General features: G+C 36.2%; 1 long non-coding RNA gene across 1 annotated transcript; it reads right to left on the reverse strand.

The window, feature by feature from the left end:
- Positions 1-6090: 6090 nt before the first annotated feature.
- Positions 6091-7457, reverse strand: LOC133221099 (uncharacterized). The gene is made up of 2 exons (XR_009727891.1): positions 7333-7457; positions 6091-6803 (listed from the first exon to the last, which is right to left on the reverse strand). It is a non-coding gene; the product is annotated as an uncharacterized LOC133221099 (long non-coding RNA).
- Between the last annotated feature and the right edge of the window lie 7058 nt (positions 7458-14515).

A 14515-nucleotide genomic window follows, 5' to 3' on the forward strand; every position in this document is an offset into this window, starting at 1 on the left:
TGGTCTGGTTAAGGCTGATTATAAAATGGGAAGTGTGTTTGCAGGACATTGAGCTTACATAAGTCTGAATTTGTTTGGTTTTTTTTTTTAAACATTGAGAGGTTAAAAATTGTAATAATCTTAAAAATGCTACAGATGATTAACTTTTATGGGCTAGCAAAATGAGCTTGGGATTCATCCATGGTAGTACAAACAAAAGACATTTTATTCCACACAACCTTTATAGGCTTTGAAAGGGAAATTGAGGATGCTCATCATCAACAGTACATCAAAAAAGATGCTCTTCTTGTTTGTTTTATGTAACTAGTTAAAATGAAGATTTATTGAAGAAAATTATTCTCTTTTTTCTATCTTGTTATAAAATTCACAAAATATGCCAAAATCAAAACAAAACTATCATGCGCATCAGTAGAATTTACACTCTTTCCTAGTAAAACTAATTGACCAGTTCTTAAATGCTCTTGTTTTTGGGTTTGTGTGTGAGAATAAGACTTTATTTCTAATTTCCTTGTGATTTGAAAAGAGGAGCAAAAGTCTTAACTAAGAATTTTATCTGAGTGCAGTGTGAATGCAGAAATATTTTTCTTTTATTCTTTCAGAAGCTTGGATAAACTGACTCTTCTAAAAATGTCTTCTTTTAAACACATACCACAGGTTTTTTTTCCTCACTTGTTTTTAAGCAATTCAGCAAGTGGGCTTATTTAAAGAACAATTTTATTTTTATTGTTTATCACACACAAATGTTTCTAAACAAATGTTTACAAAGTTTTAGGCACTGTGCAGCTGGAATGCAAATGATTGGCACTAAATATTTCAGATCTGCTGCTTTGTTCCTGTCAGCACATTTGCATGACTATTTTGGGGTGCTGTCTTCGGACTAGTGCAATGCTGCTGTTTAAATGAAAAGATGATGTCAAAAGAAGAAACATTTGTAATGAAACACAAGAAGGAATACAAATTAATCTACACTTTATTAAGTGGCTGTGCCACTAATGTTATTTTTGCTCTTATTTCTGTCCTATTTTTTTCACTTATCTAGCATTTTCATTTTTTTCCCTTATGTGTTCAGAGGGATGTTTGAGCCTGAACTGCTTGGCCTAATAGTATGATCTGATGAAATTAATTGTTATTTCTTTCATGATATGCTCCTTTTTTTAAATTTAAAGGTATTGGGTTATATCACTTTTAGCTGGCTCTCATATATATCAGTATGCTCTGGTTTTATAGACATGAGTTAGGATAAATTAAAACAATACAGAATTAAGTTTTGACAAATGAGCGTCTTTTCCAAGAAGGCAGAGTAGTTTAGCAAATTATACAGACAGATCAACAGTTTCACATTTTAAGAGCACAATTTATTTAGAATTGGAGGTAATTTTGATGAAAATATGTGTAGTAAGAATAAACTCTTTATGTAGACAAAATCTTAAAATATATATTAAACAAGAAGTCATCAGTAACATTGCTGTTCCATTATTTACTGCTCTTTTCCTGACTTCCATCACCCTTGTTTATTTACTAGATAGTTCCACAACCTAGAAATCAGACTCCTGAGTTGTTCTCTTTATCCATATTCCCTGTCCAAATATGTTATAAAAGGAAGAGAGTATGCAGAAGTGGTTGATATTCCTTCCTCTCTATGCTCCCAAGTGACACATTTTGCAGCACAAGTGAATTTCACCTTTTCTTCTTCAGTACCAATTTACTGATACTAATAGGAGATTGAGCACAATTTTCCCCGTGATACCAAAGAGCTCATAGCACATACTGAGTAAGTAGACTATAAGGTCTAAATCTGTGTCTATCTTGCCTCTTGTCCAGTTCAAAACTGTTACTGTGTTACATAAGAGAAGAAAGCAAGATTTCTTGCATTTTTTTGTAATACATTAACTCAGGTCACATAAGGTTACACCTGGGAACACAACCTAGCTCAGTGCAACACCTCCAAGTGTCACTCAGCCACTATGCATGTCAGAATTAATGTTCTAAACTGATGTCTGTTGCTGTCTCATCTGGTATGATCAGGAGACGTTATTCCCCTCTCATAAATCTTATTCCACGTCATCAGGCAAAAAAGGTTTTCTAAACCCCTGGCAAAGCACATGTGTTGCTGCTAGATAATAACAATCCTTTAATCTGTGTAATAAACCTTCATATGTCCAAGGAACATTCTTTTGCAGTGCTATTTGCATACCTTTTTTTATGGTTGCTTCTTCTTCCCAGACACATCTTCCAGCAGGTGGGTTATTCATGTCATACAGAGGAACCACTTTTAAGATAAACTCCCCATTTAAAACAAAATTATGTCATCTGTGTCACAATGTGATACAAAACACCAGTACAGGTATTTTGCCACATTTCAGTTGGCCGTGACAGACACAAGTATTAAAAACTACAGCTGTCTGAGAAATGATTCAGATGCTTGACATGGCAGAGTGGCATAGTTTAGAAGATGGAAGCCAGAAGCACTCCTGCAGCCCAAGAATCATCTCCTGCTGGAAACAACAGATGTTTCTGACTTGATCAATACAAATAGTTCAGACCTATAACGTCTAACCTTCACTTGGGTCTGGATATGAGTCTTCACTGGAGTTTATTACCAGGTTTCTTGCATGACACAGAAGATGGCTCAAGATTTTTCAGAATTGAATTCCAGTCCAAAACTTCATAGTGTTTACAGTTTTCTCTTAAAATGTGCATGAAAACCTAGCAGATTGTGTTAGTGCCATCCTGACTGCTTCGGGATTGTGCTTCATTTCCTTATGTAGGCATAAGGCCTTTTAAGACATAAGGCCTTTTAATGCCCCAATTCTATGGAAGGGCAGTTTTTAACACTGTTCTTTCCAGTGGTATTGCATGGTACATATCTGCCCATTATTACAGAAGATGAGTACCATGCACTGATGTTTAGATGCTACTAACTGCTAGGCCAAAGGCCATACAAGAAATCTGAGGTATAACAACACCTTAAACTTAGATTGCCCACAGCCAGGCATGCAATCCCACTTAGCAGGTTTTCCTGATGATGGACGTGTCAAGAGGAGAGCTGACACTCTTTTGCATTTGATGGCCCTATAAAATTTCAGTGCAAATTGTGACTTGAAGAGACCACAAATTATATAACAGAATGAGAAAGATTACAACCATTATTTAGCTACTGAAGATGAGGGAGCAATAGAAAAAGCAATTTTAATTAAGCTCTAAATTAAGCAGAAAGGAGCCAAAAGCTCAAATGCGTATACATAAGAGGCAGAAGATCTGTTTCTGTCTGCATCCAGACATGACTAAATACATTAAAAAAAAAAAAAAAAGTATGTTTTCTGGTATGGGAATGGCTGTTATATTGACATGGCTTCTCTGCCAGAGAATATATTATAGAATTTGTGCTGTATATCTAGCTCCCTGGAGATGAATTCTTTAATTCAGCAATGAACTGGGGCTAGACTTTGCATGATAAATGCTATGGCAACCAAGCTGTGTTGTGTGGAATATCTTTGTAGATTGAAGTGCTTTGATTCATGCATTGCAGCTCATACAAATGGATGCTAGCAAAGATACCCATAATCAACATTTCACATATATGAATCAAGCTTCTTGCAAACTCCCACCATCAGAAACATTTATATTCATTGGCACATATGTATATAATCACATGCACAAACATGCACACATATAAGACACAAGCATATCTAAGAATATTCAGAGAAGGAATGTGGATTTTTGTGCTGTTCTATAGATTTTAAAGACTAATTTCTATTATTTTGACATATGCTAGTACAAAGATTAAGAGTATGGATCATTGCATTGGAAGCAAAAGAACATGGAACCCCAGGTAAATCATTCCAGATTAAACATTTCTGTTCAGTTATTCAATATATGCTTAGTCTGTTTAAGTATTTCATTACTCTAATTACAAATTACTTTTTAACATAGCTTCTGTAAATACTTAAAAATAATTGTTATGGGTGGGGGTCATACCTGACTTACTAAGACAGAGTATGTTTTCCATAGTAAAGCATTAGCAGATGACAATGTGTTAAATAAAATCTCACATGAGTAAAGTTCCAGAATTCTCATTTTTTGTAACATAATGTCACTCCAAAGAAAGAGTAGAAAACATATGGCCCTGCCACTGCATTCCAGAAACACTTTCCCAGGGGATAAGGGGTGGGGGAAAGAAAATGAAAAGAAAAAAAAAAAAATTCTACCACAATATTTCTTGTACGATCAAATTTTTGTTTGTTGTTTTTTGGTGTATATCGTGTGTGTGTGTGTGTGTGTGTGTGCTTGGGGGTGGTGGTGAATGGTAGGACAAATGCATTTTTTTATAGAGACTTGATTTGTTTTTGCTCTCAGGGAGCCCTTCTGCATGGGTTCCTAACTGCCCCTTCTTAAAAAGTGAAACAAAAGTCCAAAAAGCTGACATGGAAAGGTGGGAGGCTGGCGGAGAATATTCATATGCAGCTGTTGGAGATCTTGGAGGAACTACTTCTGGGTCCAGAAAGCTCTTCCAGAGAATTTTGCTGCCAAGAGGAAATCAGTGTCTGGATCTTGATTTAAACAACATAAAAATAGGAGTAGTGATGACTTGGAATCCTTGTTCATAAAGTTTAGCAACACCAGTGGGCCAGGGCTGGATCCAATCCCACATCAGCAACAACTCCTGAGGAAAGGCATGGTTGCTGCAGGGTTCAGGTTCATGAAAGGTGCAGTGGAATTGTGATGCTCCGTGCTGCAGTGCCTGAAAGCCAGGTGCCTTCTCCAGACTTGGAATTCACAATCCTGACTTTGTGCTCTAAAGTTTCCTTGGTCTTAAACAGAGGAGAGCCAGGTTCCTCAGCTGGGATTCACAGCAAACAGCAAACTCACTGCTAGAACACTTAAACCAGCCAAGAGGGAATGCCAGTATTTCCAAGAGCATGGTTTTACAGCCACTTTGTTCTAGCATACATCTGTGCAGTTGTAAACAAAAGCAATTCCCCTTTTCTTCATGTCCTTCTAAGGATGCTCAACCCTTTTTCTTTGCAGAGGCACAAGTAAGTGTATGATCGGAGGAAGGAATTGATCCAGATGGAAACAAACCTTTTTTGTGTGTGTGTGTGTGTGTGTTTGATTCATGAAATGAAGTTATGGCTCCTCTTGAGGTAAAAGCAGCTGAGGACACTGGGGATGAAAGCAGGTCTATCCCCGTCTGTCCAGTGGAAATCAGATTTTTTCTAAATAGCCTTATCATCTTCAATACTCAGCTCAGCAAAGAACCAATCTAATCATTCAGGATGAAATTCACCTTGGCTAACTTTATCCAACTGAAAGTAAGACGGTTGGTCCAAGCTAATCATCTATGCTAATCATCTTCACCTTACAGTCACAGAAGGAAAAAAACAACCTTGCAGATAGCGTTTCATTCTTTGTCTCCTATATTTCAGAATGGGATGAACTGGCAGGTGGACGTGCATATAGCAAGTGATTATTTAACTCAGATTAAAGCCAGCCTAAGAGTACAAGTCCAGCTACACTGTATATATTCAAAATCCACATACATTTAGCCATTTTAAGTCAAATAGTAGTAGTAGTTAAAAAAAGGTGAGCCAGTCATACAAATACCCACAGGCTCAGGAGAACAAATGCAGTAACTTCTGAAATGCTGTAGCATTTCTTTTGGTATTTGAGCCAACTAGGGAAAAGCTACCACATCTGTGCTTATGCATGTAGGTATCACACTCCTGACTGCAGTATGGGTATATCCCAAGAATATGACTGTACTGCGTGTGGCAAAGCAAGATCTAGACACCTGGGATGATAGCTCTAAATGCTCCTAAGAAAGTCCAAGAAGGAATGTTAGATTGGATACATAGCTCACACTGCTGAAGGAAGTATGACACATAAGCTTGCAGATGCCAGGGATTTAAAAGCTTTCTGCTGGCCTAGCTTCACAAATCATGACCTCAATTATAGGTCTTTGTGTAGTACTTTCAGGTATGAAACAGATAACCCTTTGAGAAGTGCAGTCTGTTCAAGAGAACTCTATATATGCTGACTACTCAGTGAATTGGAAAATGACAAAATGCTACTGAAAATGAACAACAAATATAAGCAGAAAAATATTTATTTTGCTGCTTTAGTGAAGTGTTTATCCAGTTAATTGTTTAGACTTTGGATATGTACAAGATATTTTGTGGTAAGTGTGTATTTTATTCTTAAAATAGAAAGATCTCAACTGGAACTATGTTTGGCTCTCACACTGTGGAAATTCCATGAGGTAACAAAAGCAGTGGAAAAAATCAATTTGTTGTGGCTTCCACAGCTTTATGAAAGCTTTTCTCCTTTTGCTTCATTTAAACTGTCTCAAACTGAAATATGGGAGCCAGTTCACTACAAGTGGTCAACAGCTTTTCTGTTTGTGTATGTTATTTACCACAGGAATACAATAAAAGTTCATGACCCACCTTACATAAATCTAGCTTGCTAAAACGCTACATGTGTTTTCAACTGGGAAAGTTGCTGTTTGAGCTAATAATAGGTTTCTTCAGCTGAAATAAAGATTTGGACTGGAACAAATTGACTGTCTGGGTAACAATCTAAACTCTCTCTTAAGTGTGGGTATTTCACAAGCATAATAAAGACCCAGAGTGTTAATACTGAGTGTAGTAGGATGATTTTGGCTTTACTTTTAGATCAAGGAATATCCATTCATTTCCATGGCCTGACACAGACCTTGAAGTCTCTTCAGACATTTTCTTCATGCTTACTTGGAATCCTTTGAACGCCCTGTAAACTTGTTTTCCTGAGGCTGATGTGACCTGCTTAGGAAAAAAACCAACAGTGAAACAATAGCCTTGTATGAGCGAATGCTTTGTGACATGACCCTCTATTTGCAAGCCTAGATCTGAAAGACAGAAAGTTTATACCTTAAAATTGTTAGTTGAATATTTGACAACTGCATTCTTAGTGGCATGTATTGTAACTTTTACATTTCTTTATATGGAACATTAATAATAGACTGTTAAATTAAACATATTATAATCAATGCATTGTAATCATTATACCGCCATACATATTTACATGCAGTAATTAAATTCTGCTTTATGTTTGTTAGTTTATTTTTTATGGGAGCAATAGCACCTCATAAAAATTCATGTTAACTTTCAATGACTTTATTGAAAGGAATGACTTTATTCCAAAAGGAATTTGGCATACAACTTGCTTTGATTCAGCTTTGTTGAGCCCTGTCATACTTAAACTCGGATTAACTTTAGCCTGCTTCTGAAGGTGTAAAGTATCCCTTGATAATGGAGCCAATGTATTCTGTTATGGAAAAAGATTTGGGGCTACCATGAAAAACTTGTTTGTGCTTCAAATTTTAGTACCATCTAATGCAGGAGGATGATAGCTTCTGGCATCCGCTCTTTGTGCCAAATTAGGAGAAATAGACTGAATTATGAATTCTAAAAAAAAAAAACACCCAATACCCAAAACAAAAACAGAAAAAGAAAGGAAAACAAAACAAAATTAGAAACTCTTCCCTTACTCTCATCAAAGCATTTTATAAGATTTTGCATCTAACGACACATTAAATACAGCCTTTCACAAAGCTAAACAGGAGAGAATATGAAGATTTTAAATATTTATAGTGATGATGACCCTATTTCCTCATTGTGAATTTTTACATTCAGTAAACCTTGACATATTGTGTTAAGCCTAGGGGTCCAAGAGTACCTAAGGACCTCATATATGGTTAAACTGGACCTTGGAAATCAAATGAGTAGCAGAACTCCTTGGCAGATTGACATGATGGGGATCAACATTCACATCCACAGAAATCATGTAGTTTTCATCCTCTTGTAGAATGATCCCAAAAGTCTGCATGTACAAAATATTTCCCAGTTAACTTGAAAAATTAGAGAATAAGCAAGCAAGAACCCTGACCTGCCCAATTTTTTCACAGAAAAAAGACAAAATTTTATCCACCAGTCCATGTAACCTGAAACACACTTTTTCATCAAGAAAACTAAGTCCCTAGTTAGGTTTTTTTTTTTTTTCTGTTGTTCCCAGAGACTACTTGTTCAAAAATTTTCTAGGTGAGAATCCAATTGAAGACTCCTATATCTATAAGGAGAGCAGTATTAATCATAGACCCCCTTCTTAAAGAATGGCAACTCAGGCAGAGAAACCATGATCAGCACCTGTGAATGACAGTTGCTGCTTTTTATAACTCATTTGACATTATTTGTCAGGAAACAAATGCAGTTCTATTTAGGATGGTTGTATTTCTATGGTTATCTGTCCCTGGTATTGACATAGGATGCAATTAAGAAAACACGTCTTAAAGGAAGATTTTCTATACATACTGTAAATATTCATAACCTGTAATTCAATCTTTAAGCTGAGTGGCTTAAACAGTTTTCCATTGTTTTAATCTTTATACCGTAACACTATTTTCCTGTTGCTATAAATTCTATTTAGTTATTAATCCCAAGAAGAAACGTTAACCGCTAGACCACCATAATGCAATCCTTTCATCTCCAGATAGTGTAGTAATATGCCGCTCCTGAAAATCTTTATTTAATCCTTTCTTCTTTTATAATACAGAGCCATGAAGATTTATCACAGCTCCATAGATTTCAAAGAAGACTATGGCTTTTTGATGTCAATCCATAGGACCGTAAAGATGCTACTTTGTCAGAGCTATATTGTACTTCTAAAGTGGAATGAGGAAATTGATTTGCAGTAAAATATATCTTATTACCCAATTACCATATCAGGCAAGAAAAGTCCTCATTCTATGTTTTTTCTCATTTTAGATTTTTAATCACTGAATTATTTTCAGTAATGTAAGTTTATCATTTCATAGTTTTATTTTCATGCAGCTAAGGCATAATATATTATTTCCTGGATTTCAATTTTAGATGTATTTTTCTTTACAAAATACCTTTGTAGCCAGTTATAACTGTTCACTTCAATTAACTCATGCTTTTCTGCTTTAAGAATATAATTTAGAAAAAACCCAAGTCCTTAATGCTTTATCATGTTAATTTTAATTTATCTGAGCAACATATTTTTGCCATTTTTATTTCCACTGTGACTGGCTTTTACTCTTCCACAGTTACATGGCTGTGGCGTAATGATAGAAAAATCTAGGTAGTCTCTCTGTACTCTTCACATAACAGCATGTTTTCAAAGATGTTTTCTACCCCTTAGTAAATAATTACTCTCTTGCAGTTTCACATTTACTTGTGTGCAATAAAAAGACACCTCTGAAAAAAAAACCCAAAACAACCAGAAACACATCAACAGTACATTGCATGCCAAACATACTTTCAAATATAACTGAAATAAAAGAAATCAAGCATCTGCACACTTAAATAAGCTTAGGTGAGGTGTAAGCTCTCTTCAAAGATGAGTTATTTGCCTAGGCTGACTAAGCTCACATAATGTCAGGTAACATGAAGATTGGTGTTCTTTGGAATTCCCTATGTGATCCATGAAACAACAGATCCCTGTAAGAACAACAGCAGAATTATCTGGCTCTGCTGTTGATACAAATAAATTTATTGCTGTTGAGACAAGGCTTACAGAAATATTATTCCAATACCTTCGAGCTGCAGATTTCTTTAAAAAAAAATAACAATCAACCCACAGACAACAAAACCAGGTAGTGTCTCTTTTTCTTCTCAGCTTGGGAAGTCTCTCCCTCTCTCTGTCTTTCCCTTTCTCTGCAAGACCGCCTTCTTCATACAGTTCCGATGCAGTGGAGCATGGCATCATGAGATGCTTATTCCTGAATTTAAATGGAGTGTAACGATAGCGATCCTCCGTGAAAATAAGAAGAAGGTCCCGATCGGGCTTGGGCCACCTTCAATGTCATCAGAAGGTGAATTAAGAGGATTTGGCAATTCCATGGTCAGCTTCGGTACGGATCTTCCCAGTTGCAGCTGTTGTGACCAGCTGGGTACCGTGCAGTGCTCCACACAAGCATATATGCATAGACATACATATAGACACAGACGCACGTACAACTTCCTTGCATGCTGAAGCAAGCTCCTCCCACGCTCCATTTGTGGAGCACATCTAAATGGCTGTTTTATACATATTAACCCTGTGAAACGCTGTAGGACTTTGCTATTCACCTCCCACATAATAAACTATCCGTTTGCAAGCCTGTCACACAGTTCACAGATCAAAGAATCAAGGTGTCACCAGCCTTCTTTAGTATAGATATCACTGCTTCTTTACTGCCTAGTTATGCTTGCACAGCCCTTAGACATTTTTTGTCTTGAGGTTACTTACCCCATTCAAGTACTCTATTTTCCTTTTAACTGCATCTGTGCCACAAGCTGGCTGAAAAAATATCACACAAAAAATGCAACAGTACCCTCCTCCCCCTGTGTTATTTAACTCGTTTTCCTCCCATCCTGCCTGTCTTTTAAACATAGTCAATATTCCTGTAAAGAAAAGGAGGGAGAGGGGAGGAGGACAAGCAGGCATTATTATAAATTTCAGATTAAAATGTAAGAAGAAGGAATTTTTAAAGGAAGTTTTAGAGATGCTTGTTTTATTGTATGGTCAGTAGTTGTCATGATATAATCTGGATTCCATGTCTCAGAAAAAAAAATACAGAACAGGGGTGTGTGGGGAAGAGAGGAGATAGGGATTCTGGTTCAGGACAGTGTTTATACTTCTCTAACAGAACAAGAAAGTTCCTCAGTTTTCACTCTGTGCTCTTTGGGTCTCCATCTGTTACTGAAAAAGGAAGCATGATGAACAAGTTCTTGTACAACTCTTTCTGCCAAGATAGTGCCTGTGCCAGAAATTTATGAGTGATGGGCTACAGCTGTGATCTCCAGCTCTTAGGCTGTTTTGGTATTTCAGTAATTACAACAGTTTCATTAACATTTAAAGAGAATAGTCGGCTCAATATCAGTAAGAGACTATTTTGTACAGAGTGGATGCATTTTGCATTTGCATTTTACATTTTATAATATCTACACATAAGCTCTGAGCCATAGAAATGAGATGTCACACAAAGGAAAAATTAAGCCAGATGTAACTTCTTAGTAAATCTGTGAAACTGTAGGATAAATGTCCAAGACTTTTAGTGATACGAAGAGCAAGCACCTTTTTCCCAGTCTTATATTTGTTAGATACATGAAACATCATTTATATGTCTTTGTTTTGTACTTGTGTTATCTGTGGATGTATAAAAGAAATAAAAACTAGAAACTAGATGAGTAGTAAAATATCAACAGGTCAGATATATTAATATGTCTATACTTATTTAATAAAATCAGACATGTTTCTGAGATGTCAACTTCCCATTTTATATCAGTCTTCATTTTAGGTTACCATTCTCCTTATCAATGGCATGCCTTTCTTGCACAGCTGAGGCAATTAAGCAGGCTCAATAAAGAAGCATCTTTGACATTAGCATAGTGGAAGTAGAGGGTAAGCGGGTAAACAGAAAACAGCAGATAAAATTCAGTGTAAACAGGTCTAAGCTGATAAGCATGGGAATAAAAAGCCTTTAAATTCTGAATACTCTATGAACTTAAGAACTAGACTGTTCTATAAAAATGCTAGCTCAGTGTTCAGCAGCAGTAATAAAGCTAAAAAAAAATGTTAGGAACTACTGGAAAAGGAATAAGGAATAAAGCATAAAATATCACTGTCTAATTGCATAAAATGATAGCTCTCCCATATCTTAACCATTCTACAGTTCTAAACCCCCACTGCTGAGGAATATGGTAGAAATGAAAAGAGGTCAGTGGAAGGTGACCAGAGAAATCAAAAGCACAAAGTGGTTTCCTTAGAATTCCTTGTATCAAATAGGATAGGATCAAATAGGTGAGGACTACCCTTCCTAGGAAACTAGAACTACTTACCAAGGAATGATGTACTAGAGATGTTTGCAGTGATGAGTGACTTTTCAAATGAACTAGGGCTACCAGGTGTATAATAAACAAAATGTGATACCTAATTCTTCACACACCATGCAGTTCAACTTCAAAATTTCTTAACACAGGATGTGTGGATGCTAAAACCTTTTATATGTTCAAAACCAATATTCTCAGAAAATTAAATTATATTCGTATGACATGAGGAACATCTCCCCTCTTGCTAAGGAAATCCCTGAGGAGGCTGACAGAATATTCTAGAAAAAGTTCACTATAATCCTTGGAGAATTTGTGTATTCTTTCCTAAACTTTTACTATTGAGTAGTGCAGAAATAATCCAGATACTGTGAAGAGGTGGCTGGTTGGGTTGACCAATCTTGTGTTATTTTTTAAATAGTCTTGTCAATCTCCTGAAGGAACCAGAAAGCATATTGTGTCTTTACTGGCAATGCAAATGGAGTTTCTTATTCCTTCCTAAACTTCTTTTACACCAGGTAAACTACCTCACTTCAGAATGTGTGAAAGACAAGTAGTTTATTTGTAGTATCTTCTGAGAGATTATTTTAGAAGTTAAAAAAAAAAATAAAAATTCTTCAGATGCAATTAAATAATTATTTAAGTCCTTTTTCACAAGAAGTTATGGAATGCAATTTTAGTGCAAGGATCAGTCCACTATTATAATGTTATTTTTAAAATCAGCAAATAGAGATGCTTGAAACAGTAAACTTCATAACAGATTTGGGATTGGAAAAGAATCAGTATCAAGTTACTGATCACTTATGCTTGCCATCTTTTACTGTATCTATCCCTCTACCACACTGAGATGCTCTATTAGCTGAAGATGGTGTACTGTATTTTGTACAGAAATAATGGAATTCTGAACATGAGTAGTGACAATTCCAGTGCAAGTTAAATTATTATTCCATTCTTTCATAGCCCTGAGAGTCCTTTTTCAACATTATAATCTAAATAATTTTATCTGAGATATATAACTTTATTGAATGTATGCTGCACGGACATTAATTTGCACCATAAGCCTAGAAAAAAAGCTTTCACAATTTTTATGTATTTTAAGCAGGCTGAATGTTCTACTCTTAATTTTCATTGATTGAAAAATATGATTGCACAAACTACATATCTCACTATGATGTCACAGAATAGCTTTAACATATTTTTCCAGGTGAGCATAACATCTAGCTGTTGTACAAAAAAAAAAAAAAAGAATGAATAAATGTGTAATGTTCTATGCATGCAACGAACGTGGAGTAGTTGTGAATAATATTGGAGACAATTTTTCTTATTGGAGCACATAATGGTAACATATACCCTCTTGTCAGAACTTATTTACATAACAGACATGAGGGTCTACAACTGTGGCAGCAAAAGAGTAGACATGAAATCGTCTGTAGCAGAAATCTCTTTTTCTGTTTACAAAATACTATGAATTCTCAGCACAAGTTAAGTTAAAAGTTTGTGGTAGGCCTGGATTTATAGAATCTAAGGCTAATAACTGAAACGTGTTCAGCTGGGATCCTAGCTGCTGTGAGCTCTCTTGTCTTTAGAGAAAGAATGTTTTGATGAGGTTTAGTGTGAGGCTCCTTCCATGATCCACACCACTCTGAAGTGAAATGTTCTGTTCTCAGACTAGAGATTTTATAAACTAGGCTGCTAACCACTGAACTGGAAGTGAGGAAAAGCACAGGAGTCTGCAAATATCAGGACACCACCAGACTACAGTGGGGACTGGAGCCTGGCAACATGAATGTCTCTCACTTTCTGCTTTGCTGGCAGGAAATCGACCACAGGCACCACCAGGAATATGGTGTGGGAGAGAAATGCTTGCACAACAAGCTCTCAGTTTCAGTTGGGAAATATCAGTCACAGTAATGTATGCATGCATGTGCATGTGTATGCTTGACAATGTCCACTGTTGGTCATCTTCAGTGGGTTGGCATCTGTTCTTTTGAATGTGCCTGTTAAGTTCCACTGTGGGAAACCCAGATGCTAGCCTATGTCTGTTAAGGCACAAGGCAAGAGATCTTGCACCAGCAAGTAAAAGTAAACCAGTCACATGTACCTAGTAATCCACTTGAAGTGTACCAAGACCCACAGTCTGATTTATCCCAGCAATCACATCACACTTTGACTCCATAGAGGCTTTTGAGAACTGGGGCAAGGAAAGCAGTAGCCTCATCTGGGGATATTGGTTGTGGAAACAGTTCTGTAGCTACATTTGGCTCAACCTGGAGCTGCATATGCAGTCTATACCTCATTTTAGTTTTTCTTCTTAATCAGAAAGTCATAGAAGAGTCATAGTTGCAGTGTGTAAAGTGGTATCAAACCATAATATATTAAGCAAATACAGGGGACAATCCACAAGAGATCACTGGGCAGCTCACCTCATTTCTTAAATTTCATAATTTCCTCTTTTTTTTCTGTTTGAAAACATATTCATGATTTTTTTTTTTTTCCCAGAAGTAAAAATTCTGTGCTTGCTCTGACATAGACTTAAGATACATAGTTCTGAAAGACGTGCAGAATGTCTTCGTGTTAATGGATATAATGAAGATGGCTTTTGGTCATCAGAAAAGATAATACTGTATGAAAAGTAAAGGTGAATGTTT

This window comes from Neopsephotus bourkii, unplaced genomic scaffold (assembly GCF_033783945.1).
Source record: "Neopsephotus bourkii isolate Nb327-2 ecotype Australia unplaced genomic scaffold, CSIRO-AGI_Nbou_v1 NB_1511, whole genome shotgun sequence".
In the NCBI taxonomy this organism is placed as follows: Eukaryota; Metazoa; Chordata; class Aves; order Psittaciformes; family Psittacidae; genus Neopsephotus; species Neopsephotus bourkii.